Below are 24,920 nucleotides of genomic sequence, written 5' to 3'. Positions count from 1 at the left end.
ACTTCAGAGGGGTTGACCACCTCTCAAAGAGGCCTCCAAAGCCAACCCAGCGTGCAGTGAAAACCCACATGGAGCTAGCTCAGTGCGCAGCCAAGGCACCGTCGACATGGACAAGGACTCGTGAAGTGTTGCTTGGTCTGCTGAGTAACTCTTGGGTTGTAAAACCTCATCGGGGTGTAAGATCAGAGTAGGACAACTGGAGCGAAGGGGAGCAGCCTATGGATGGTGCAAAAGCCCCTCGCCATGCTTGCCCTTATGCAGAGCTCTTGTGCCGTTGCAGCACTGGGGCAAACTCCTGAAATGCAAAGCGCTGCGGCCATCCGACCTTTTGCCATGACCTCTGCCTTGCTGCCTCACATCCCGAATTTGTGGAGATGGGACTTGACAAGAGGTGTCACATCCCTTCCACCCTGAAGGCAAACAAATGTCCCCTTCTATCACGGGTGTCACCACCACTCGCTGCTGAGCGGCTCCCCAGCCCGGCACACCTCTCCTACCCCCGTTGCTTCCAGCACCTGGCACGCAGTTGACTTGGACGCGCTTCTGGAGAAAGGCGCAAGCGCAGGCTCTGCATCCGCCCGGCAATACTCACGTGCGACACCAATAATACCAGCACCCGAACAGAAAACCTTCTTTCCAGTAATTATGACCTTTTCTAAGGCAGGCACTCTACTGTAATGGTGGGCACTCTGCAGTGGTGCTGTTAAGGGAAACACAGTTAAATTGACTTGTTAGAGATTTGCTTGGGGCTGCAAAAGATGAAACACCAGGGTGGGCCCCGTGAATCGGGCGAGGAGAGGAGTGCTGCTCAGTGACAGCAGCCCGTGCAGCGGCAGCGACGCTCATTTGGGTTAGTGCAATCATGGGCACCACGGTGGAAAATGATGGGCTGCGGCTCGGCCCCCCCTCCACTGCTCCCTGGGGCTCTGACGAGGAGAAGCAATTCATCCCAGCGCATCGCTCCTGCGGACACACAGGCTGCACCCCGGGATGCTGTGCTGCAGTGCTGAGGTTCCTGCAGAGCCCTGGCAGCCCCATGGCTCCCCTGCCTCCCCCAGCATCCCTGCCAGCTGTGACTGCCAAGGCAAAGCTGCATCCTGGGGAGAGCAGGCAGGATTTTGTCCCCTGCCTCGGGTCAGCCACTCGGTGTTGGGGACCAGTGCCAGCTCTGGCGGCCAGCTTAGGGCTATGGGGAGGTGCCGGGGGTGGCTCTGTGGCAGAGGCACATCGCTGGTAGGGGGGATGGGGAGCCCCTCCAGTAGTAGTGACAGCGTGGGAGGAGTGGGCATTGGGAAAAGGGGAGTGCAACATAAAGCAGGGAATCCAGCCCAGGCTACATGTAAGCAGCAGGTATTTGAAGGAGCAGCGATGACCCATAGGAGCAGGGAACACGGCGACGTACATCCCACACCTCGTGCAGATTGCCGCCGAGACGGTGGGAAGGCGACACATCGCAGGGAGAGCAACATCTCCTAAATAATGATTAATGAATTGTTACTGACGGCAAGGGAAAAAAATAAAACAAACTCCCAGACACTTACACAAGCGAAATTCTGTTTCTGGAGTTTCTGGCGGTAATAAATAATTAAACCCCTTTTGCTTTAGCATGAAGCAGAAGAGAAAGGCGGTGCGAGCCACAATGCACCAGAACAGCAGCGTGGGGCATCACAGGTGGAGTGGGGCGGCTGGCAGGGGTGCAAGGAGCTCAGCAGCCCCTGGCTGATGCCCTGTGCCACCTCCCAGTGGGATTGCTGGCATGCAGGAGCCCCAGAGCACCACTGCCTTGCCCCCCTCATCTCTGCCCCGCACCTCGAGCACCACTCGCCTTGCAGGTGCCCTGCAGTGGTGACTGACCAGGGCATGAGCCAGGTGCCAGGGGAACCACCAGCAGGGTCACCCCCTGGGAAGCTAAAATAAGGGCAAAAATTAAAATAAATTAATTAAATAAAGTTAGAAATTAAAATTAAAAAAAATAATAAGAATGGGCAAGTGAACTTTTTTTCCTTTCCCTGGCTTCTCTTTTTTTTCAACTGTTGCAACTCTAGCTTATGTTATTGGAGTAAGACATGCTGGGTTGCAACAGGAAAAAAAAAAACAACAATTAGCTAATAATCCTGCTCATGCCTTTGTGGTGTATCCAATTCCTTCAGCAAGATCGAGATCACAGCCACACCCCGGGCCTGCAGTGAGCTGTCGCAATAATGTGATTTTTGTGCATAATGCTTGGAACACGCATCAGGTTGGCGTGCAAAGAGGATGCCGGCTCCTTTACATTGGAGGATGGTCTGTAGTTGTGTGCAGGCATCAGGCCAGCCTACTTCTAGCCTGGCTGCCTCTCCCTGCAGAAAACCCATCCCACCCCGTGCAGGTTGCCGACCGCTGTCAGCTCACACACCTCTTGAGGGATGCCACAAACAGCTACAATGTGAGAATTCATCTTTCTTCTGCTTCCTAGACGTCCACCAGGTATCGCTGGCTGGGGCCTTGGACCCCGAGGGCAGGGCAGGATGCAGCCCCGGACCCCCTGCGCCGACACGTGAGCGGCAGCGAGCATCGCCCAGCTCGGGTAAGCAAGGCACAGCGGAGGCGAACGCGCTGCCTAATTGGTCTCAGCTGGAGGCTGTGCTGCGCGTGTCAGCGTGATGAAGAAAGCAGGTCTACGGGAGAGGAGACACGGCAGTAAGCAATTAAAGAAAAGCCCGTTTCCCTTCCCCCTCTCTGCCAGCCCTGAGCCCTGGAAGTTTGGGTTTGGTTTAAAGGGAGAGCATTTCTTACCGCGACTGAAATGACCTCGAGGTGTTGCCACTGGTATTTCCAGGTTTACTACTGAGAGCATCTGCGGGGATAACTACAGAGACCTGGTTAAGTCAAGTCAATGTCTGCACCTTCATGTGTCCATTCCTCTTTTTTTTATTATTATTTATTTATTATTTTTTTTCTTATACACACAAAAGAATTGACACAAGGAAACTCTTCATCCAGTTCAAATCCAAGTCTATTAGCCTGTAAAAGTCTGTTTCCACACAGTAATCATAAGAAATGAATGAATGTTTATGGAGCATAGCATAAAAAGGTAGCAAGTCAGCCATAGCTTGGAGTTTATGATTGCTCACAAAAGTTAATCAGCAGGTCACATGGCATTGCATCAAAAAAGGCAAATCAGTTCTAGGAATGCAAACAATCAGGATAAAAAGGCAAAACAAGTCAGAGCAGAATATCAGAAAGCAATAATTAGATTCACAGTTCCTAAACTGGGTGGCAGATTTCTTTAGACAAGGTTATTTACCCACTAATTCTCCCAGAACAGGTTGAAAGCCACTTGTCCATAGTTCTGTATTAAACCACACATCCTCAGTCAACACAGCAGCCGGGCAAATTAACTATCCATCTCTAGGCATGAGTACTAAAACGTAGGCACAAAAGAGATGAAGTCCACTCCACAGATCAGCTACTTCTCACAGAGCCTGGTGGCCTCAGACACTCCCAGTAGAAATCAGAGGTTCCTACAAGCCACATGGACCGAGCTATTCTAGTCACCATCTTGACACGCAAACCTTCTTTCCCCGTACGAACCCTCCAACGTCCTCTCTGCTCACCAGATCTGGGGAGGTCCTCCTACCTCCTGCTTGACACAGCAAACCAGACCCAAACTCATGGAGATACGGGAGGGGAAGGAGCAGCTGGAGCCCGGCACCACCGTCTCTGCGCGTGTGGTGTGCACCAGAGAGGCGGTGGTCGGGACATCCCCAGTGTGCCCTGTTCACCCCAGTGCTGGTGTTCTTTGGGGTTGTGTCTGATTGCCAAGCTGAGGTTCGGACTTTGCTCAAAAGCTACCAGTGATGAAGAGAGCACCCGTGCTAGGAGACTTGGACAGAAACAGGAGTTTCTGACCTGGGCTAGCTCTTCTCTCTCTCTTGCCAAAGGAAAACGTCTAGCACACAAGATCTGCATTTCTTCTATTATTTTTTTTTCCTGAAGAAGTGCAGATGGCTAGCGTTATTAACTAACTCCATGACGAGGGCAGATGTAAAGGAGTAAGGGAAGAAAGGTGTTCTCAGACAGAGGATGCTTATACATGTTATAAACTGAGCTGGGGGAAAATGCTCTGAGTAATTAGTCTGGGCTCTGATTGACGTGGTGGCACCTGAAGATCTTCCTACGAGGATTCTGATGAGTTATTTTCTAGCACAGATCCTTCACTCAGCAAGTCAAAGGTGGCTTACACAGACCAATGAATCCCCAGTCACAGGAGCTTCCCTTACAGGGCACTCAGATTTAGACTTCTTAGTCTACTCGCAAGTACCTTCAAAGTTTGTTGGGAAATTAAGCCATTAGGACTGAAGTCTAAAACACATTTTTCAGGGAATGGGCAGCAGCATTACAAACTATTCTTGCTTATTATAGTAAAAATAACATGAAAACACCTTAATATAGTTTGAAAACTTCAAAGAATAATGGAGGCGCTTATGTCCTGAGCATTACAGCTTATTCAGGCAGCCCAGATGACTTGTCTTACAAGATTACCTGCAGCTACACCCATTTCCTTTACTCTTGTTATCTTAGGGAAAACCACCTGTCCGAAGAACCCAGCTACCCCAACAACAGTGGCCATCCTAAATGCCAAACAGCAAAGAGAATCAAGGCCAGGGTGGGGGCAGATCCTGATATCTGTGTGATGCTGAACTTCACCTTTCTTTCCTCAGATAGGGCTGGTGGTCTCAAATTTCATTGTATATTCTACTGACAAGACGCATTTCTTATTTTCATAGATTTTAGGGCCATCTACCCATGCCCACTGCACACTGGTGACCAAGCAGATCCTGGCATCAAGCTGAGGTAGACCTTATAACAAAGCCACCTCTGCAATTTCCTCCAGTTTCACAAGTTATCTAGCAAAGCCCATGGGAAGCCGAGGAGGACTAGGGCCTCCCAGAAGGCACGTTGCTTTGTACCGCTACACCATTCATAATTTCAGACTTGTTCCTTGGAGAAATATCAGGGAGAGCTGAAATGGCTAGTGGCAAAAACAAATTGAGTCCAGCACAGCCTAGAAGAATTGAGCTTCCACGCAAAAGGATATTTTCCTTCCTCTTAATAGTCTCAGTAATGAGTTTGTCAGTTTGGGCTTTGAAGAATTACCTGCTTGTTGTTTGGATTGGTTTTTCTTTTTTAGATTTTTTTTTTAATTAAAAAATAAAAGCTATAAAAAGCTAAAGGTAGTTTTAAACTGCAGGGTTCATATCTGGGGTGAGTATTTCTCTGGAGCTGAGGGACGTTTTTCATTCAGACTGGTATAAAACAATACTCAAGGGGAAAAATAGTTGAAAGAGAAAGCATTAAAGGAATAGGAACTCGGAGACCTCTTCCTGCTTCCAAATCGACCATCTCACAAAATTAGCACATTTCCTCCCTGTGAATTCTGTATCTAATCCAGAGAGATCACTGAATTGTGCCTGAGCAACTTGGCAGCCCTTTTCCTCCTCTTCAAACAGAACTCAAGGCTCACTCTTGGCATTGTCTAATGAGCGGTCTAGGTCTCACAAGAGCATATATCCTTATGGGCTTTGAAGAAGGAAGATAGGATCAGTGAAAAATCCCCCCCTGTTCCTTTTGGTTTTGTTGCTTTCTTTAGAAAACAAAAGGATACACTCTTGCTCCCCAGAAAGTCAGCTGGGATCGAAGGAACCTGGCAGCCCGAAGGACCTACCTCGTCTTTCACACCCTCTCATAGTCCCACGCACACGAGCTGACGTTACGTTCATGCAAGGCAGATTCACGGAGCAATGACATTCCAAATTTCACGACCATCAGGTGATGTGCCGCCCGCACACTCACATGCCTTCCCACCTATCTGGTGTTGTTTTAATGCCTGTCTGGAGCACGGGGAAATAAAATGGAAACAGGAAACAGGTTCCTTTCCTAGGTGTAGCTTACGAGGCAGGCAAAGAGCAGAAATTTGACCTGAGAAGCAGTAAAACAAAGAGTAAGATATTGCCATAATTCACAAACCACGCTCATAATCCCAAATGCTCCAAGAGTGACGTGATAACCCACCCTCAGGACTACGTTCTGCTTCAAGAGTTATGGATGAAGTTTCACCGTTGTACACTCTTCCCTACAAAGGTAACTGCGTCGCCCTCACTAGTCCACCTTCCCTGTACAACAGAGGCCTGCACCCAAGGGCTGAAGGCTGGTCTGCAATCCATCTCACTTCTAACTTCACTAACCTTTTCATAGCCTCCGAATCTCAACATCACGTTCCTAGTTTTACAAAGGCGGTATGGGTTTGTTTGTTTTTTTCTGCCATCTTAAACAACTCAGAGCACGACATTACCTGCAGGTACAGAACTTATGGGCTTTCCATCGACTGCCAATTGAGAAGGAATTAGTTGTGTAGCTATTGTACCGTTACTTCATAAGCATTCATTCCCAAACATGTGATTGGGGTCAGATTTTGGACCCTCTGGCTCATTTCGAGGATTCTTTTTTTAAAAGAAGTTTTCACTGGTTAAGATCCCACAAACAAAACCTGTTTATGGAAAAAGAGAGATATTTTGAATACTAAAGTCCTTTATTCAACAACACAGAAATATCACAAAAACAACTTTACTGGGCAAATCGAATGTTTTTATACAGTTTTGTACATGCCCCATAAGTGATTATTTTTTTTCATAAATACACTGTTTTCCAAAACTGTTTTTTTTTCCATAATTGCACAAGCATACATACACCTTACACAAATATCTATTAGAAAATTTAGTAGATAACTGCACAGTTCAGAAATAGGAGAACACTGTGAAAGGAGTACATTTCTGCGGCCCGTGTTTCTGAAAAAAAACCTCCTATAGTTCCCTGCAATTGTGGAAATTGAGTACTTTCTAACATAGGAGCTGTCTTTTATTCACTAAGAATACAGTAGAGCTCAGCGTGAAACTGCCAAATTTAATAAAAACAAAATCTGAAACATTTAGCTGTTACATGAGAACCCACTGTTTGATATCACTATGCATCTAACCATGATCAAAGACCCACTACTGCTTTTTGCTGAGTGTATTCGACCCTGAATGCTATGTTCATTTAACTACTTTCTTTCTTCATTATTTGATTACAGATATAGCCCATTTAAAAACTCAATATTCTTTAATTCCATGACTTACGTACCAGGGGTTCTGCACCAAAGGGAGCATTTGCCCTCTTATGGAGGGTCTGTTATTAATTCACAGAATGGGTACATGTGCCTCCCTTTCAGCCTTACCACTTTTCCTACACGTTTATCTGGGGTATGCCAACAATGCTTCCATCAGCCTTAATGTTCGCACCTAGAAGACTGCAGAACTGTGTTCTGCTTTTTTTTTTTTTTTTTTTTCTTTAAACTCTGAAAGAGGAATACAAATTTTAACTGAAAGAGGAATACAAATTTTCATACTGGAAAATGTTTTTGGTCTTTGTGAAAAGCACAAATTTGATCATTAGTACTTGAAAAAAAGTCTGATTTACAAATATGTATACAATGGGGGAGAGGGAAAGCCAGAAAAAGGATTTCCTTCTTTGAACATCACTAACCAAAATGCTCTATGTGCACTACATCACATAAATATCGTTTTACCCAAATCTAAAAATGTGATGGTGTAAAGGAACAACATCCGAAATGAAAACCACGCGGGAAAATCAAAGAAAAATCAACTCTTGCTCGTTTTCAATAATTAACAGGTTTGCTTGTTGTTTTTTTTTTTTTTTTTTTTTTTAACAATTTTGAATTGACATGTAAAACACCACAATTACAATATACAGATTCATCAGTTTTTAAAAACAAAATGACAAAACAAAAAAAAGAAAGCACATCAAGACATGCAACATTAGGGTATTAGACAATAAGTACATTGCTATGAATATTCTTTGTACACCTAATGTAGCCTGAACTTAATTTTGTCTCTACTTCTGTAAGAGCAATCACAATTTTCCAAAAAGCAAGGCAAGCTTACCAGCCAGATGTGCAAATAAGGCTTCGGTTGATAAGTCAATCAGCATTTCGGTAGAGAAGACCTTACAGAGCTCATATTGGTCTAGTGATCAGCAACAGAGGCCCTAACCAAAAAGTCTCAAACACAAAAGAAATCCGTACACAGCTGCCGTAGGAACAGACTTAAAGCTTACTGTGTGGTTATGCGACTGACGGCCTCTCACAAACTCTACGAGGGGCACCGTGACAGAAGCATTCTGAGCATGACGCTCCCATTTCTGAAGCCATGGCATGATGTCGCACAACGCAATGACATAGACATGTGCATCGACCCCACGTTCGGTGAGCCCAGCCCGTCCGCGCTCCTCCAGGTATCATGGACCACCCCTGCCCTGCCCAGCCCTGCTGACACACATGAGACCTCAGGAGGCTTATCCTGAAGGACCTTGGCTCTTCAGAGTGGTCCCAAGAGTCACCAGTCCCAAGAGCTCCCTCCCCTGACAAAGCTGGCATCCCCCCTCCCGTGCAGGTCCCACACCGCGGTGCTCCCCACCACCCCACATGCTCCACCACATGAGGGTGACCAGGGGCCAAGGGCTGAAGCATTGGGCAAATGACAGAGAAAGTGCTGAAACGAGAGGAGATTTGGATGGGCTGTGTGTCATTGGCCAATTGTTTCCATGCCCAGCACCTGTTCTGTGAAACTACTGGTAGTCCTGTCTTGTACAAAATGATAAATCTATCAGGTATGTGGCACAACAGCACTCACTTACTTTGACAGGATGGCCTTTTCACTCATGAGCAGTATGATGAAGCCAAGCAATAAAAAGTGTTGATCAACTGGTATTAGGTATCCCTAAGTTCGGTATCCTCCTTATCTTTCACGACACATGAGTTACAGCCCTCCGTGCACTGCCTTTCCAGAGGGCAGACGACGCTAGAGTAGGAAGAAGAATGGCAGACCGTTCTGCTGGGGGCCTAAGGGACTGGTGGTTCAGCAAAGCCAAGATCAGCAGACTGAGGAGTGTGTGGGGAGAAGCAGTCTCTGCTTTTTGTAAATTTATAATAATAATTTTTATACTGCAAAAACATCCAGGCTCTCAAATGAACACAACTGCAAGTGAGACATGAACTGGTCCAATGATCAAAGATCAACTGTGAAGAGCTCCACTTGGACCGAAAATATTGCATTCAACTTTATGAAACATTTTTCCCATTGACTGAAAATTTTACATAAGAATCCATAGATGGAGGGTAATTTGGCCAAGTCATCGTTTATCCTAAGGGCTCATACTCACTTTGTTTTGCATTCTAGAACAAACTTTACACAGACGACTGGTTTTGTATGTCCACCTAGGCTGGGCAATCCACCACAGAGCACAGTGAAAAGTGGGTCAAACACCATACAGCATTTTTGGAGGGATACCCCTCTGTAAAGCTCCTTTGGAAGCAATGCAAGTGCATAAACCACTACTCTAAGATAGTGCTTGAAAGAGTAATCTTAAATTTTATGTCTTCCCTTCTTACAACACCATGACAGAAGGTAATTGCTAGATGTGTCACAATCTTTTTATCTTGGAAAACTTGGCATCAAGTCTCTATGGAAGGATGCATGGTAAAACAGTGCTGCTGTTGCTGCTACTGCTAAACAACTAGCAAAATAATATTTAAAGCTAGGATTTATTGCTCCGGATTTAACTTGTAGAACCACACCGTTGTGTACAAACCGTTAATCTCCATAGATGCTCAGACATGATTGTCTCCTTGTGTCTAAACACACAAAATACAAGCGGCTATCTGTACAGTTTACAGTACTGAAACACATATATTTGAAAATGAAGTATAGATATGTTACTTTTCAAAGATACATGACTTTATAGCAGGGGTTTACCCAAACTTTTTTTTTTTTTTTTTTACAGCCACTTTAAAAATAGACAACAACTTCACTAGTATAGCTAAGTTACATCAAAGAAAGAATCAGTGTACTGAATGTGAATAAGCCAGCCAATTCCCCAGGCTCCCAGATTTTTGTCTTTTGCTTTTGAGGAAACCCCTATACAGAAATGAAAATAGTATCTGAGTATATTCTTCAATGGTGGACTAAGCAGTTTCTTAAAACAAGACTTTAGCTTGCCATTCACTTCGGACTGCCTTGAAAATAAGATACACTACTGCTTAAAAGAACCATCGGAATGCTTCAGCGCTGGGAACAGGTGTTCTCTAAAAAAAAAGCAAGAAAACAAGTTAAGCTTTCTTTTGTGGCATTACAACACTTGATTTCTTCTACTTGTTCTTTCCCTTTACATTCAGGCATACTTTCAGTTATCTAGGAACAGCACGATGCCTCACACAGCTTGACAATTCATAGAAATGCACACACACGCCATTTTAGGGTCATACGTGACATGTGTGAGGTAGCATATAACATACCTAACATGCGGTCTCCTTAGTTAGTCAAGCAAGGTATTCATGGAAACGCAAACATTGTTATCAGAAACATCTCCTGGAAACCAGACCGTGCTTTTGGAACAACCCCACAACTTCGCCACGGTGCCTGGCCGCGTCCCGGCATAGGGGATGTATGGCTGCGGGCGGGTGGGTTTGTAGGCTGGGCACACGCTGTGGCACGAGCACTTCTTAGGACAGGGGAGTAAGGGAGGTGTTGCCCTGTCCTTCAGAGAGCATGCTATGCCCAAGGTGCAGCTGGTCCTCAGGCTGGGCCCCTCACTCTGTGTTTCGGTTGTAGGGCAGAAAGTGCCGGAGCATGTCCTCAACCTGGTAGGAGTGAGGGAAACTCCCGACGGACCCGGGGGGCTGAGCAGGCTGCCCACCTGCTTGCTTTCGCACACGTCCGGGACCCTGGCCTCGCGCTGAAATGGCCTGCCTTCAGGGCCACTCCCCTTCCACCTTCCCCTGGCTGCCTGCCCCCAAAATGGTGTCCACTTGCATTTGGGGGCCTCCATAGGCACCTGAGCACAAGCAAATTCCTTTCACAGCTTTAAAGTATAACATACATCAGAGACACAAGTGCCAAGCGGGCAAGGGCAGTGTCTGTGAGGTCCTTCTTGCCCTCTGTCTCCTTCAAAGTCAAAAGATGATGACAGTGCCCTCCAAGCCCATGCATACAGACCCACTTCTCCAGAACTGGAGCCAGCCCTGAGCTGACGCTGGATCAGCCAGCCTGGCTCATTCAGAACTGCCCATGAGCAGCAGCATCAGAGCCCACGAGACTGCCCTAAAAGCAAAACCCTGGGAAACCATACACAAATACTCGCTGATTTTGCTGGTGGTGCGTATAAGTAGCAGGTTGTCCAAAAGGGGAGCAGAGCCTGTGTTACTGCTACATTTATCCTGTGTGCCCATGGACATAAAGGAGACAAAAGTGCTTCTGCCGTGCCACCAGAAGCCCGACCTGGGCCCAATGCCCAATCCCTCTCCTCAGGTGTTGGAGTTTCACAAATCACCTTAACTTCTACAGACAACGGGCTGCTTCACTGATACAACCACCCCAAGCGGTTGGAGCTTTCTTTGTGCCAGCATCCACCTCTGCCAGCCCCTGCTGCGTCCCGTGTGGTGGTGAGGAAGCAGCACGAGCAAGCTCCCCAGGCACACCGAGGACAGGCGGTGGCACGGCACGGCTGTCCCCGCGGGTCGGGGTGGGCTGTAAGATGGCTGCTGAGCTCCAGCGAGGGATGCGGATTCATAATTCATAAGGAGGTCGGCTGCAGGAGAGGCTCGACTTCAGAGTGGTAGGAAGCAATCACACGCCTAAATTGATCTCGAAAGAGCAGCCAGACATGCAAATGTATTAAACTCAATATATTGTCTTCGCCTGAAAACTAAACGTAATACTCCTCCGTGGGTCCATCTACCTAAACACAAAACCGCAGCTAGCTAGACAGATTTAAAGGCGTAGCAACTGAGATGGCCTTTATTTATTTCCTTGCAGCATCAGGTCGAGTTACTGTCAGACGTTGTCATATCAGCTGGAAGGAAAGGTGCAATGTCTGATTAAAAGGTCATTCAGACCTTTAAATACACGGAATAATATTTTTGAAGGGCAAGGCTGTGGTTTAAGATGTGTGCTTTTGAAAAAACTACAAGATAAGGAATTTTGCATCCGCATGCCGAGTTCTAATTACAGATACGTATTTCCAATGAAATATCCATTGCGCTAACCCCCTATTTGGGAATGAATTATTAATCCACGCTTAAACAAGAAAGCTTTCGAAAATGGTAAAGGTGGCTCAAATTAAAGCAAACCCAATTTACAAGGTGAAACCCTTAGATTTTCCCCCGCAAAAGCCAAGGTTATTTCCAGGCCCCCCCCCCCCAAAAAAAACCGAAAAGAAAAAAAAAAAAAAAAAAGCCTCTTCAGCCCGTTCAGCAGCTCGGCACACCAATAGCCAGGCTCAAGTGCAGCCACCATCTACCGCCTGCATGCTTAAATTCGGCAGTCCCAGCTGGGGAATGAAGCTCTCAAGGAGATTACAGCGTGCTGCCGGCCCCGCGCACTGCCGGCGGGGCGTCATTATCCTGAGTGACAGGGAAGACAGATTCCCCCGCACGTCGGGGAGGCGGGCAAGGAGCAGGACGGGAGCTGATCAGCATTGTTGAAGGCAGCCGTCACTGCTTGCGCTGGTGCAAATGCTGACAAACGGCAGCCTGGCTCCCAGGAGGATGCTCAGAAACCCGTAATGCTGTAAAGCGTGGCGGGATGGAGAATTTATCCCTGCGCAAGCCCGGTGCCAAATGACTTTCTTGCTTAAAACTTGCTATTGCACTCTCCTCTCAGCAGCATTCACCAGGACAGACGTTTGCTGCAGAAGGGGAAGGAGCAGCTAAAATGTCTGAAATCTTAAATTTTAATTGTCGCCTTGAAAAAATATACTTTGATAGAGAACCAAGAGTGTTACATTTTGGGATTTCATAAGGAGGTGAAAAAGGCAACCAGAACCAAGAGAACAGGGAAAATCCCTTAAATTAAGCAGCAGTGGGAAAATCATATACACGCATCCATCACCAGAGGCTCATTTCAACAGCTGAGCTCTTCATTTTAACAGCACAAGTGTTCATTAAAGAACAATGCCTCCCACACCTGCAGTGACCAATAACCCAATGAACCCCACGGGGCCACCATGCTGGCACCAAGAGGCCCACTCGCTTTCCCAGCTCAGTCCCAGCCCCAGCCTTCGCAATCTCATGCCTACAAAATCTGCTGGAGATGCTCACGAGCCTCACAGACACCAGAAAGATTTGGTAGGTAAATGAGGAATCAGGAGAGCGTCAGCCCTGCTAAGGATGCTGTTGCTTTGGGTGCACCCAAATCCACAGCTGCATAGAAAGAGGACTTTATCGCCTTTATCATTATTTTCTGTTGGGCTAGGGAATCACTTGGGTAGAGGTGAGATGCATTCAGAAATAAAATAGAATAATAAAATACATCAGAGCACTACATGATTATGGCCTAATACCTTACCAATGTTAAAAGACATTGCATTATGTAAGACCCCTTTGATGTTTGATCCAAGAGCAAAAACCGTCATCTCACAGAAGCAAACTCACACACTGGCTACAGCAAATTATTTGGCAGATGTGGCACTCATTCCTCTTGATGAGTCCTGGCTGAAATGATCCAGCTCAACACAGACCCTTTGGGAAGTGTATTGCAGCTGAGGTATTGTCAAGATATGGGCTACCTGACTATCTTTACAAAGACCTACAAAAACACAGAAATAGGTGGCACTGGGGGATCTTTGTACTTACTGCATCCCAAATTCCAATGGCAACACAAAAGAAACTGGTGGATTTTCCTGTATTTCCCAAAGAACCACACAGGACTGGTGCTGGCCACATAGGGAAAAATGACCTTACGAAGGTTGACCTTACAAACCCTACGTGAGTGTCTCAGCGTGGAGGACAATCCGTGCTTGCAATCCCTTCCACAAGTGGGGGAAGGAAGGCACGCAGGCCACAGGATGTACAGCATGAAATTTGGACCAGCAAGTTGTTTTTTTTTATATGTGTATACGTATACACACATGAATGCATATACATAACAAATCAGTGACAGAGAAATCCAGCACTACACAACGGCTAACGGGTTCAAGTGGGAAGTCGTGGTCCTTGCACAAAATGCAATCTAGATCGATCAGCAGCCCAAGAGCAAACATTGACCACCACTAGTCATAAACCAGTGACCGTATACATTTTTAATACATTTGTGAATGTGGACTACAGAGCCTAACGCCCACAGCTGCCTGAGAGGAGCAGAGAGCCAGAACAGGGAGCTAAACCCTGCTGAGCCAGCAGGCTGGCCTTTCCTCCACACCATGTCTGCGCCACTAGCTGACGTGGCTGCCAGCTCCCCCATGCTGGAAATGACATTGAATAAACGCACAGTCTACCTCATACAGTAGCAGATTCTGGTGCAAATCCAGGTGCTCCAAAACTCCCTTTCCATCCCCAAACTGCTCCCGTTTCCTACTCTTTTCCTTGCAGCTCTCTGTGGACAGCCAGCAGCTGTACCGCAGGGCGCACCGTGTGAGTACAGCCACAGCCGGCCCACACCAAAATGGTGGCTCCAGGCCTCCCGACACGCCTCCATACAGAGCCACCTGCAGAGGAGAGCAGCCCTCCACAGCGTCCGCGGCCCGCTTTGTTCCTCTCATAAATATACATCACCTACAGCAGTGGCTGTGGGGAAAACCTCCCGGCGCTTGCATCCAGCCCACACAGAGTCTCCTTGAATGTTTTCCTCCAGGCAAGGAGGCTCAGGGGCAAAAAGCCGGCGTGCGCATCCCCCGCCTTGTCCCCACTGGCAAGGCAGGCAGAAGGAAACGGCACAGCCTGGCGAGCAGATGCTGTCCCCAGCCAAAATCTGCTCCCCATAGCCATGTTTTTGGGAGGTAACAGCCCTCTCTGAGCTGCCAGCAGATCAGTGGCCTTGACGCATATAGACAGGGTCATGAACCCAGCAGTGAGCTTGTTGCTGCAGCCCAAGCTAAAATATCTCTTGCCATACCTGAGCTGCGGGCCTGGTTCCCTTCAAACCAGAGGCAAGATTTAACATTTATTTTAAAAGTGGGTTTTATTTGCTCTGAGAGGATATGAATCCGCTTGCCGGCAGCTAGTTTTCCACTCACACTGCGTATCTCCTGCGTCGTACTTGACACAAACCAGATTTAGCACATTCCAGGTTAGGAAACTAATTCGGCTTTCTTTGCCACCAACTGCACAACGCGAAAAGCCCCGCTAGACGGGACACGGCAAGCAGTCTGGGACCATGCTTTGGAAACCCAGCTCCTCCCCAGCTGCCTCCTCAGAAATCAGCTCAAGAGGCTCCCGTAGGGCTAGCTGGATGCATGCCCATGGCCACTGGGGAGCTGAAGTCCCACTACTACAGGGCCAGATCCCACGCTCGGGCTCAGCAACGGCAGCAGCTCCCCAGCTCAGTCAGGAGGGTGAGCCTGAGGAGCAGTGGGTTTCTCCACAGGAGAAAGAATGAGAAAACGCATCTCTCATTTGCGTGCAGCACATACCAGAGTTTATTTTATATATTATTTTTTTCACTTTATATACGAGATTATATTTGAGGAACGGGTAAACAATTTCACTTTTTTGATCTAAAAAAAAAAAAAAGTGTAACACCACTGGGGAAAACAGATGGCAAACACAGATCAGAAGCCATAAGGAATCCAACCTAATCCTGCCGAAGGAAAACATCTCTGTCCCAAGCTGTGTTAGCAGTGGCAGCAATGCCAGGACTGGCCACACCAGCAAAACCTCTCACACGCTCCACAATCCGCCCCAAAATCCCCATGGGGACAGGTCAGGGTTCATGCAGACTGTAATGCAGCATTACTCCAGAGCCAGGGCTGATGCTAAGCAGGTCAGAAGAGCTGTCACTCGGTGAGCTCGTCCTGACGGTGGGGATTAGCATCAAATAGCCCAGCATGTTAGCATAAAGCAGAAATCTCTCTTACTGAGGAAAGTTTTGTAGATAAATTCTTGGACACTGGTTTGTTACCATCATGCAACATAAAACCCAAGGCACTACAATGCAAAAAAAGCACTAAAAATTAAACATCCAGACCACTGCTCAGCTCCTGCTTTCACCTAGGACCTGGCTGGTGACTTATGCAGATTCTGCTTGGTCAGAGACAATCAGCTAGAAAACTGCCACGCACACTGCCATCCACCTTTTCCCTGATCAAATCCCCACAAAGACCATCCATCAGCCCCTATCACTGATCCGCCCTGCACACGCAGGCTCACAGACCAAAATTATCCCTGTTAACATTCACTCCATTAATGAGAAATCCCAGCTGGTCCCTCACCCAGTGGTAGGAGCCTTCGCGTGCACAGTCTGACAACTCTATCATCTGCAAAACGGCTGCTGCGGGCTATGGCAATCTCATACGGACTGGTCTCCAAACAGAGGGGAGGCATGTTTCTCGGCGCCAAACCTATGCTTAAATCTCTTTCCCCTAGAGCTGCTCTGCCTTCGGCATCTTTTTCTCCTGCACAGAGCCTAGCGCTGGCTACGATGCCTCATTGGTTAGCTAACTGCTTCTGTCCTTCGGGATTTCTCACACGCTGTTGATAAAAGAGCCAGTGAAAAATATATCCATTAAATGCTTGGCCTCCGCTTGCTTGTTTCTTTGCAAATCCTTAAGAAAAAAAAAAAAAAAAAAAAGGAAAGAAGAAAAAAAAAGAAGAAGAAAAAATGTACTCAAAGGCTGCATTCAGTAAGCTACCTGGGCTGGGAGGTATTTCCAGCCAACACCTGAGACTTGCTGCAGGTGCTGGCTTGCTTCTTGCAGCCCGTTAGCACCATGGGCTGTCTGGCCAGACTGAAGGAAAATAGCAGCAAGACAAACTCCTGTGCAGCGTGTCACCACAGTTCGCAAACAGAGGGAAAAGCTTTATGAGGCGGTGCATGGCTCCAATTCCCTGGTATGTCTTCTGAAATTTTCAAGGATGACAATTAAGACTCATCTCGGTAATTATTTTCATGACACCGTCAACTCTGCTGGACTTTGACCTGCAATTTATTTTACATCAGTTTTCAAGTAAACAGCCAACGGTGATCGCCGCCTCCTGGGACTGAGACACGCTGGTGATTTAGAGAGAACAGCTTTTATGTCATTACCAAGCTCGTGCCACCAAGTCCTCTCCCACCCGCTCCCTGGTGGCCAGCTACTCAGACCCATGACCCTTCCAAATATATTTTCTCCTCTTTTGCTTGCTCTATAGCCAAACAGCCTCTGTTTGACGGATATCACCTGTTTTGGAGATTGCACACATAACAAAACCTGCTCCCTGATGCTCCTTCTCCACTTCTGATCTCTTTAATGGCACTGCAATAATCACACTTTGCCCTCCTGGTATCTTCTATGCTCTTCAGCTCCCTCGCACACACGATGTCTGCGTCCCCACCAGCAGCCAGGACATGCAGAGGGACGGATGTTACTCAACCACATCAGGGGTATTTCTTTTGTGTTGACGGAGCAAATTCTTTGTGTTGACATAGTGCAGATTGGCACTCTGTTGGCATACTCCAGCTTCCTTTGGACATGCAGTACATGACTCCTATGAAGCCTCTAAGCCCAAGCAGTCTTCATGCAACAAATCATCATTTTCAGCCCTTCACTGCTAGCTTTGCCTCCCTCTTTCACATGTGTCAGCTTGTCTGTACGTCTGCCTTCATTGCTTCCTTGTCTCTGGAACAACTTGTTCAGATCATACAACTCCTCCCATACCACATGCTCACCCGGCACCCAGATTCTCTCCATAAATTCTACTCAATTTAGAAAAAAGAATGAAAATGAATGAAAGAAACTTCCCTATCAGTGAGAGCATGTGGAAAGCCCTGCTCACTCTCTTCAGGATCCGCTTCTGCTGTGCAAAGCCTTGGCCTTCCCTTGGAGAAGTTGTGGGAAGACAACTTCCAGTGAGCTCTTCAGCTGCCGTGCCGGCATGAGTAACGGCAAACCTCCTGCTCACTGCAGCAGCTGTAGTCTGCTTTCTTCGCACCACAGGAGGTCTCACCACCATTTTCAGCACAACCGTGTTTCAGCAGACCACCTCTGGTGCTCTGTCCACCTGCCCCACGGTGCCTGAGTGGCTACAGCTGAGGAGCAGCACCCTCTTGTTGAGGCTTTTTTCATTATCTCCAGCCTAGAGCCACTCTTGGGTCCCTCTCTGCTTGAGCACTCTGTGGCTGCTCTTTCCTCCTCACCTACTGCCTTCAGTGATCTCCATCCTGAACTCCACAGTACTTCCCATAATTTTCCAGTGTTTATTAAGATTCTCCTTCTACCCCAAATTCTAATGCTGCTTCTCCACTTTCTAAACCACTGAATAATCCATTATTAGCTCCTAGTCAAATGAAGCCTGACACCAGCTAATAATGATCCTATACAGAAATACAATGGAGACCACAGCCAAGAAAGCCTAGAAGTGAAAGGAACACTGTCCTGAGACAGGAGAGGAGCTACCTTTTAAAATGGCCATCTCTTGTGAGACTGAAATGAGTTCTACACTATGTAGAGCTGAGGAAAGAATAAAACTCCATGGTGGCTAGGGAAAAGGCATTTGATGAGTTTGCTGCCCACTCAGAACGCAGTATCCAGCATGACCCAGGCTGCTTTTATTCCTTTTAAGTTCTCACATTTCACTCGGCAGTGTGGTATCTGGTTAAGTATGAAGAGACTCTGGAAAACTGCAAAAAAATTCAATAGGCTTAATGCATACCTGGCTATGGATTTTTATGGTCTTAATTAAGAGGATGCCTAGGAGTTCCAGGGAGGAGAAAATATTTCCCATAATGTCTGAGAGTAGAAGTTAACAAGCCTGCTGGGATCTTTTTAGCCCCTGCAGAGCTAAGGCTTCAATATTATTAAATGGCTGTCGCATCTTAAGTATGGTGCAACATAACTCAACAAAGAACAGCAAGCACGGGATGCTGAAATGGGGGATGACTCTAGATTACGCCACAAAGTAATTCAATTTCAGGAGAGGTGTCTGCATGTGATTGAACGTGATGTGACTGTGGAAAACAACGAGGGTACCCAAAAGAAGAGAAAAGAGACACAGCAAGCTGGGCTCCCAGATACAGCATGCTTCAAGATGTGGTTCAGTATGATCATTCAGAGCAGATGAGCTTTCAAAAAATACAGACATTACAGAAGTAAAGAAATGCTTTCTTTGGATGGTGGTACACCTCAGAAAGCAAGGTATCTGCTGGCAGTTTTTAAGCACATAGTAGGTGGCTTGGGAATTGTTTGCAACAGAGGCCAAGTCCCAGGGACTTCCTTATAGGGACACGAGTTACTTTCTCATTCCTCCTAACTCACTTGGGTACATCCGAAAGCTTATCCTAAGCCTTTCCCTGCACAATCAGCAGCTGCTTCCCATTGCAAACAGTGATCAAAAGGATTAGGCAGTATTTGGTGAGGCTTCAGGGTGTACACTCTAGGTTTGCCTGCTTAGAAATATCTTATTCACCAGCCGAACTCTTAAAACACATGCACGGGTAGAGCTGGAAAACTAGCAGCTGATACAAATTTTTAGGCTATTTGGAAAGCACTTGTTCTCAGCCACTGCTAGGCATCAGGTGCATGACACAGAGTACTGAAATTAGTATCTATTTTTTATTGAACTGCCTGGAGTTCAAATGAAACAAAAACGTAGTAGCAAGATGTTGCTATTCAAAAGGGATCATTTTCTGACATCCTACTTCATTCCCCAGTCAAGCTAAGTCTTCCCTGACTTCAGTAATGGTGTTAGATGTCAACCTAGCAAACAGACCTGCATGGAAAGTGGCCCAACAAAGCAGTAACGTCAACACTATGCACAGGCAAACATAAATTGGGACTGTTGCTCTGAACTGCCGCTATATGGTTACCCACCCTGAATGAGCAGGATCCAACACGGTGTTCAGGTATCGACTGGCTTAAACGAGTCTCCTCACTTGAATAAGGCAGGAGGTATACAGCCCATAGCACTTGGTACAAACAGCATTGGCAAGATTGTCCAGAAGTGCTGTAGCTGACGTAGGGGTCCAAGTCATACTGGCTTCTGTGCTCCCCAGATTGAAATAAAAATTCCAAAGAGACTTAGATAAGACAGAAAGACAGAAAGATGGACAGAAAGAAAGAGAGAAAGAGAGAAAGAGAGAGAGAGAGAGAGAAAGAGAGAGAGAGAGAGAGAAAGAAAGAAAGAAAGAAAGAAAGAAAGAAAGAAAGAAAGAAAGAAAGAAAGAAAGAAAGAAAGAAAGAAAGAAAGAAAGAAAGACAGGAAAATAAGAGCCCATCATGCTTATTGCTGCTCTAGAAAAAGCTCTGCCTTCATTCATCATATTTCTCATGACACATGCCACTTGTCCAGCCTAAACAATGTGCATCGATTTCATTATGTCAACTAAAAAATAAGACAAATGAATCAGTGACAACACTGGGCAAAGAACAAAGTTTGGCGCAGCATCCTGGAACCCCACTGCAGGGCCTGTATTGGTATGGAGAAAAAATGTGCAAAGAACTGTTCAGTGCAGTCAAAGCACAGAACTGCCATAACCAGTTAACCTCCCTTACCATATGGACAATTTCCCTGGCAAACAATCACAGTTCAATGATTTAAAGCAAGCAATTTCCAATGCACGTAGAAAGCAGTGTTTGTATGAAAGAGGCTGTTCAACCCTTGACTGGCCTACAATTTTTGCTGAATTAATTAAATTTCTGTTCAGTTCAGTACCAGATCCCAGCACTAAGAGATTTCCTTAGGTGGGAGGGACTTCATTTGGAACAAAGAAATGTGACTTTTGTCCCCCTTTTACAAAACACAGGTGCTACTGCACTGTACCAAACAGCAGTTTCCATGAGGTGCATTCTGGATTGAACACAGCTATCGTCACGTGGCTGGGGCATTTCCTTTGCTCTGTAAGCATCACATGAAGAAGGGGGAAACGACAAAACATGAAGCAGTAAAATGGGCTACATCCGTCTCCATTTCAGAGCATATCCCTTGTGCTAGGTTTTTCACGCTCACTAATCTGCCAGAGCCGTAGGCAGACCAAAAGCTCAACTCTGCAGGGCCGTCAAGGCTTCCCTCTGTCACACATCTCCCACTGAATGCAGCATGAAGCCTTGCGAGATGTGGTCCCACATTAGAAGGTCAAACAGCTTCAACGAGTGCTCCAAGTGGCAGAGGTCAGGACATGGTGAGCCATGGTGACACCTGCAGCCGCCCTGGCCTGTGCCGGGGGTGGCAGCGAGAGGCCTTGTGTCATGGAGTCGACCCTGGGGATCCCCAGAGGTCGAATGGAAAACTCAGTGCACAAAGCATGTTTAGTGGGGGGAAATCGCTTCTTCGAAGGCCCCTAAAAACTGACGCCTAGCCACAGAGCCCTGTGGCAGCCCACCCAACCCTGGCCTCGCCGCCCAGTGACCAGGCTGCTTGGTGGTAAGATGGCCGGGGTTGGGTGCCACTTCTGTGGAAACCAACCACCGTGACCCTACCCCCAGGGCAGGATCCCAAATTCCCTTGAAATGCGACTCGGTGAGGTGCCTCGGTGGGATGTGGAGGCTGGTATTTCGGGTCGGTGTGTGGGGGCTGGTATTTGAGGTCGGTACACAAATGTTTAATAGCGCACATTACTAATTGGTGAGGCTGATACAAACAAAGCAAGTGGCATGGACCAGTACGACAGCATGCCCAAGCACCAGAAGACATTTCACATCTGGGCTGAACCGTGCAGACCCTGCTGCCATGAGTCAGCCCCTCCATCTGCTTTTGCTATCACACTAATGAAAACGAGGAGCGGGCCACCTGAGTCAGGGTGGTTTCCTTCAAAGAGAGTCATATCTGGCTCCTGATCTTCCTAACCTGCTGCAGAAGTTACAGACGCGTACGCCCATCAGAGGAAAATAAGTAGTCTCCATGGGTAAATAAAGATTATGCCTCTTTAAACCAACTGTAAATCTGCACGAAGACAGAATATACATACACAAGTAGGCAGAGTGCAATGTGACGTCAATCTTAGTTTTAGAGATTTATTATTACCATACATAAAATTTCCTAGTAATAATAACATTCTATGTAAAATACTAGAGCATTGGGACACTTTGAGGGTGAAAATGGTACAAGAAAAATAGGAAAAAGTAGTTCTGGTGTTTAAAAAAAAATGCTGGGAGGGAAGCACTCCATTAAAAATGTAAGGGTCAGGGACTGGAACGCATTAACGTGAATCTGTCTTACACTCGGTGTAGTAACCTTGAGAATTTTATCATACACCTTCATTGCACCAGCAGAAGAACAGATTTAAAGGAAAAAAGAGAGAAATGCTTGCAGTGGTATCAATCAGTTTGCTGTTTATTGTTATTATTCTTGTTTTCCGTTTATTTCGTTTTTGAGCACAGTTCCACCCCTGATTTGAACCCTCTCCATGACTTGTAGCTGACGTTGAGCGCAATTCTCACGTCCTACGAACACGCCACCCACGGCGACCCCTTCCTCGATCCTCGCTTCATTCCCTCGCGACCATGCCTATGCAGATGACAAAGGATCGCTGGAGCAGACAAGCCAGCTCCCCAGGGCTGCAGGATGAACAAGCCCGAGATGCCCACGCAGTAGGGGAGCACTGCCTGACCCACCATGGCCACTGCCTTGGCTCGGCCCTGTTGGCCCTGCCGCTCCCTGACCCACGGCCTGCTGGCTGCCACAAGGCCAGCGCCGCGCTGCCACACGCGGCCTTAGCAGTCCTGCTGCCATGCGTCGTTACTCTATTAGAGGAAAGAAAGAAGCAGAAATAAGAGAAACAACCAAAAGGGAAAGCTGTACTGTTTGGGAACTCCTCCTCGCCTACAGATGTTTCTGTGAGGAAGCGAGCTGCATCCTGTGATACACTTTGTGGCCGGCCACAGCCTGCAGCGGGGCAATGCCCTGCTGACTCCTTCACAGGTGGGAACCGAGAGCCGCGTCCTCCGCGTCCTGGCCCAGCAGCGGAGGAGCTTCTGTGTGTTTATCTGTCTGACAGAGTGCAAACGGGGGGGAGAGAAAGCAAAGAGAAGACACGAAGGCAGGTGGTTATGACAGTACACAAGTGGCTAATAAAACCACGGTTTTTACTAGTCGCAGTGGTTAAACAATTTTAATGGGCAGCATTCTCATAACATGCCTGAGCGGCTTTTAAGGCTGCCAAACACCTCTGTCAGGAGTGAGGAAGTTCTGGAGATGCACGCTGAGATGCACGCAAGCCCATCGGAAGATCTGATAGCCTGCAAACACACTTCTCCCAGAGATAGCTCACTTTCTGCACAAATCGATAAGCCATCAGAAGCTGCCATTTATCACACCCGTTAAGCCCCAGCAGCACCCAGGCTGGCAAGCCTGACGAGAAGCCCTCGTGCATGGCTGGGCACCGCGGGGCTTCTCCACGTCTCTCGGCAGAGAAGTCTTGTTTGGGCTGTGCTCGGTACGATAGTCCACTGGGAGAAGACCGGAGTACTATGCGTCTTCTTTGAAAACTTCCTATGAAAGCAACCACGGTGTGTGTGTAATTGAGATAAACCACGGGTCGCTAACCCAATCTAGTCTCCAGCACCTGGAGAGTCCGTACTGGGCTGGAGGTCAGTGATGCCGGGCCCTCACACATGCACAAAACCAGCCAAGAGGATGCAGAGCTACAGAGCAAAGTTCCAGCAAGGAGAGGCCACTCTTGCAAGGAAGAAATTCATCGGTTATTTTGATGAGGCTGGCTACGAAAGAGTTAACCCTATCAGCCAAACGTCACTCACAACCCCAGCACTGCCTTCGTCCCAACCCCGATGCCACTGTCCGCGTGTATTTAGCGCGGGTCGGATGGGTGGGCTCTCGCTGCTGCTCCCCCCAGGGCCCTCATCCCACCTCTGCTCCTGAGAGCAATGACCGGGACACCGGCCACCCCGCGCACACGGGGCCAGGGGAAGTTGCGATTTCTCACTTAGTTGCTAATTTCTGCGACTACAAATCTCGATGTCACCCCGTGTGCACCGCTCCTCTGTACTAAATCCATCATCCTTGACACCTCCAGACACATCTGATACGTGCGCCTCGCCAGCGACACTATAATTTTAATAATGACAAGGGATTAAGTATGATTACTAGTCTCTCCCCTCGCTTGTTTCCTTTGCCTAACGACATCAACCACCAGCCGTTTTATGTGCAGCGGGGTACTTTGCCTTCCATTGTCTGTTGGGCTTGGGTACGTTCACCAAAATTTCTGCGCCGTCGAATCTGCCTGTCTGCAGCACGCCTAGCAAACTTGAAAGCCTGTCTTTACGGCCGGGGAGCATTCAATAACACATCGTCAGGTCCGAGGGCACAGCGTAAAGAGACGTGGGTGCAGTCCGGCCAGAAGCCTGCGCTATGTTTTCCCCCCCGTTGTACTTCACACCCGGCCACCCTTCTCCCCACCACCCCAAAACCACCACCAGAGAAAGAAAACCCACCAACGAAAAGGCAAAGCAAAGCAAAACGGCTCGGCAAAAACCGAAAGGAGAGAGAGAGGAAAACCCAGAGAGAACCCAGAGATAGCCACCGGTCTCGGAGCACGGGCGGCGGGCGGGCCAGGCGAGCGGTGTCCCCGTGCGGCGGGGAGGGAGGCACGGAGCCGCCTCCGGCTCTCCGGCTCGGGCCCGCTGCGGGGAGCGGGGCCGGGAGCGGGGCCGGGGCCGGGCGGCGCGGGGGGCGCCGGGCTCCGCGGGGCTCGGCGGGGCCGGGGGGGCCCTCAGAGCCTGAAGGAGGCCTCGGAAAAGGGGTGCTGCATCTTGAAGCTAGACAAGAAGCACTGCAGGGGCGGGGGCAGGGGGTTGAGGAGGGACGGCGGGAGGCTGGGGAAAAAGAAATCATCTCCTCTGACCTCTAGCGAAGTGCCAGGTTTTTTCTTAAGCTCTTCACATTTCCTAAACTTGCAGATCTG

General features: G+C 47.8%; 1 long non-coding RNA gene across 1 annotated transcript; it reads right to left on the bottom strand.

The window, feature by feature from the left end:
- Nucleotides 1–9,621: 9,621 nt before the first annotated feature.
- LOC118166560 lies at nt 9,622–24,920 on the bottom strand. The gene is made up of 2 exons (XR_004750575.1): nt 24,861–24,920; nt 9,622–10,180 (listed from the first exon to the last, which is right to left on the bottom strand). It is a non-coding gene; the product is annotated as an uncharacterized LOC118166560 (long non-coding RNA).

Source organism: Oxyura jamaicensis, chromosome 4, assembly GCF_011077185.1.
Source record: "Oxyura jamaicensis isolate SHBP4307 breed ruddy duck chromosome 4, BPBGC_Ojam_1.0, whole genome shotgun sequence".
NCBI lineage: Eukaryota > Metazoa > Chordata > Aves > Anseriformes > Anatidae > Oxyura > Oxyura jamaicensis.
The sequence above is the reverse complement of the archived record's forward strand: the minus strand, read 5'-3'. Positions and strand labels throughout refer to the sequence as shown.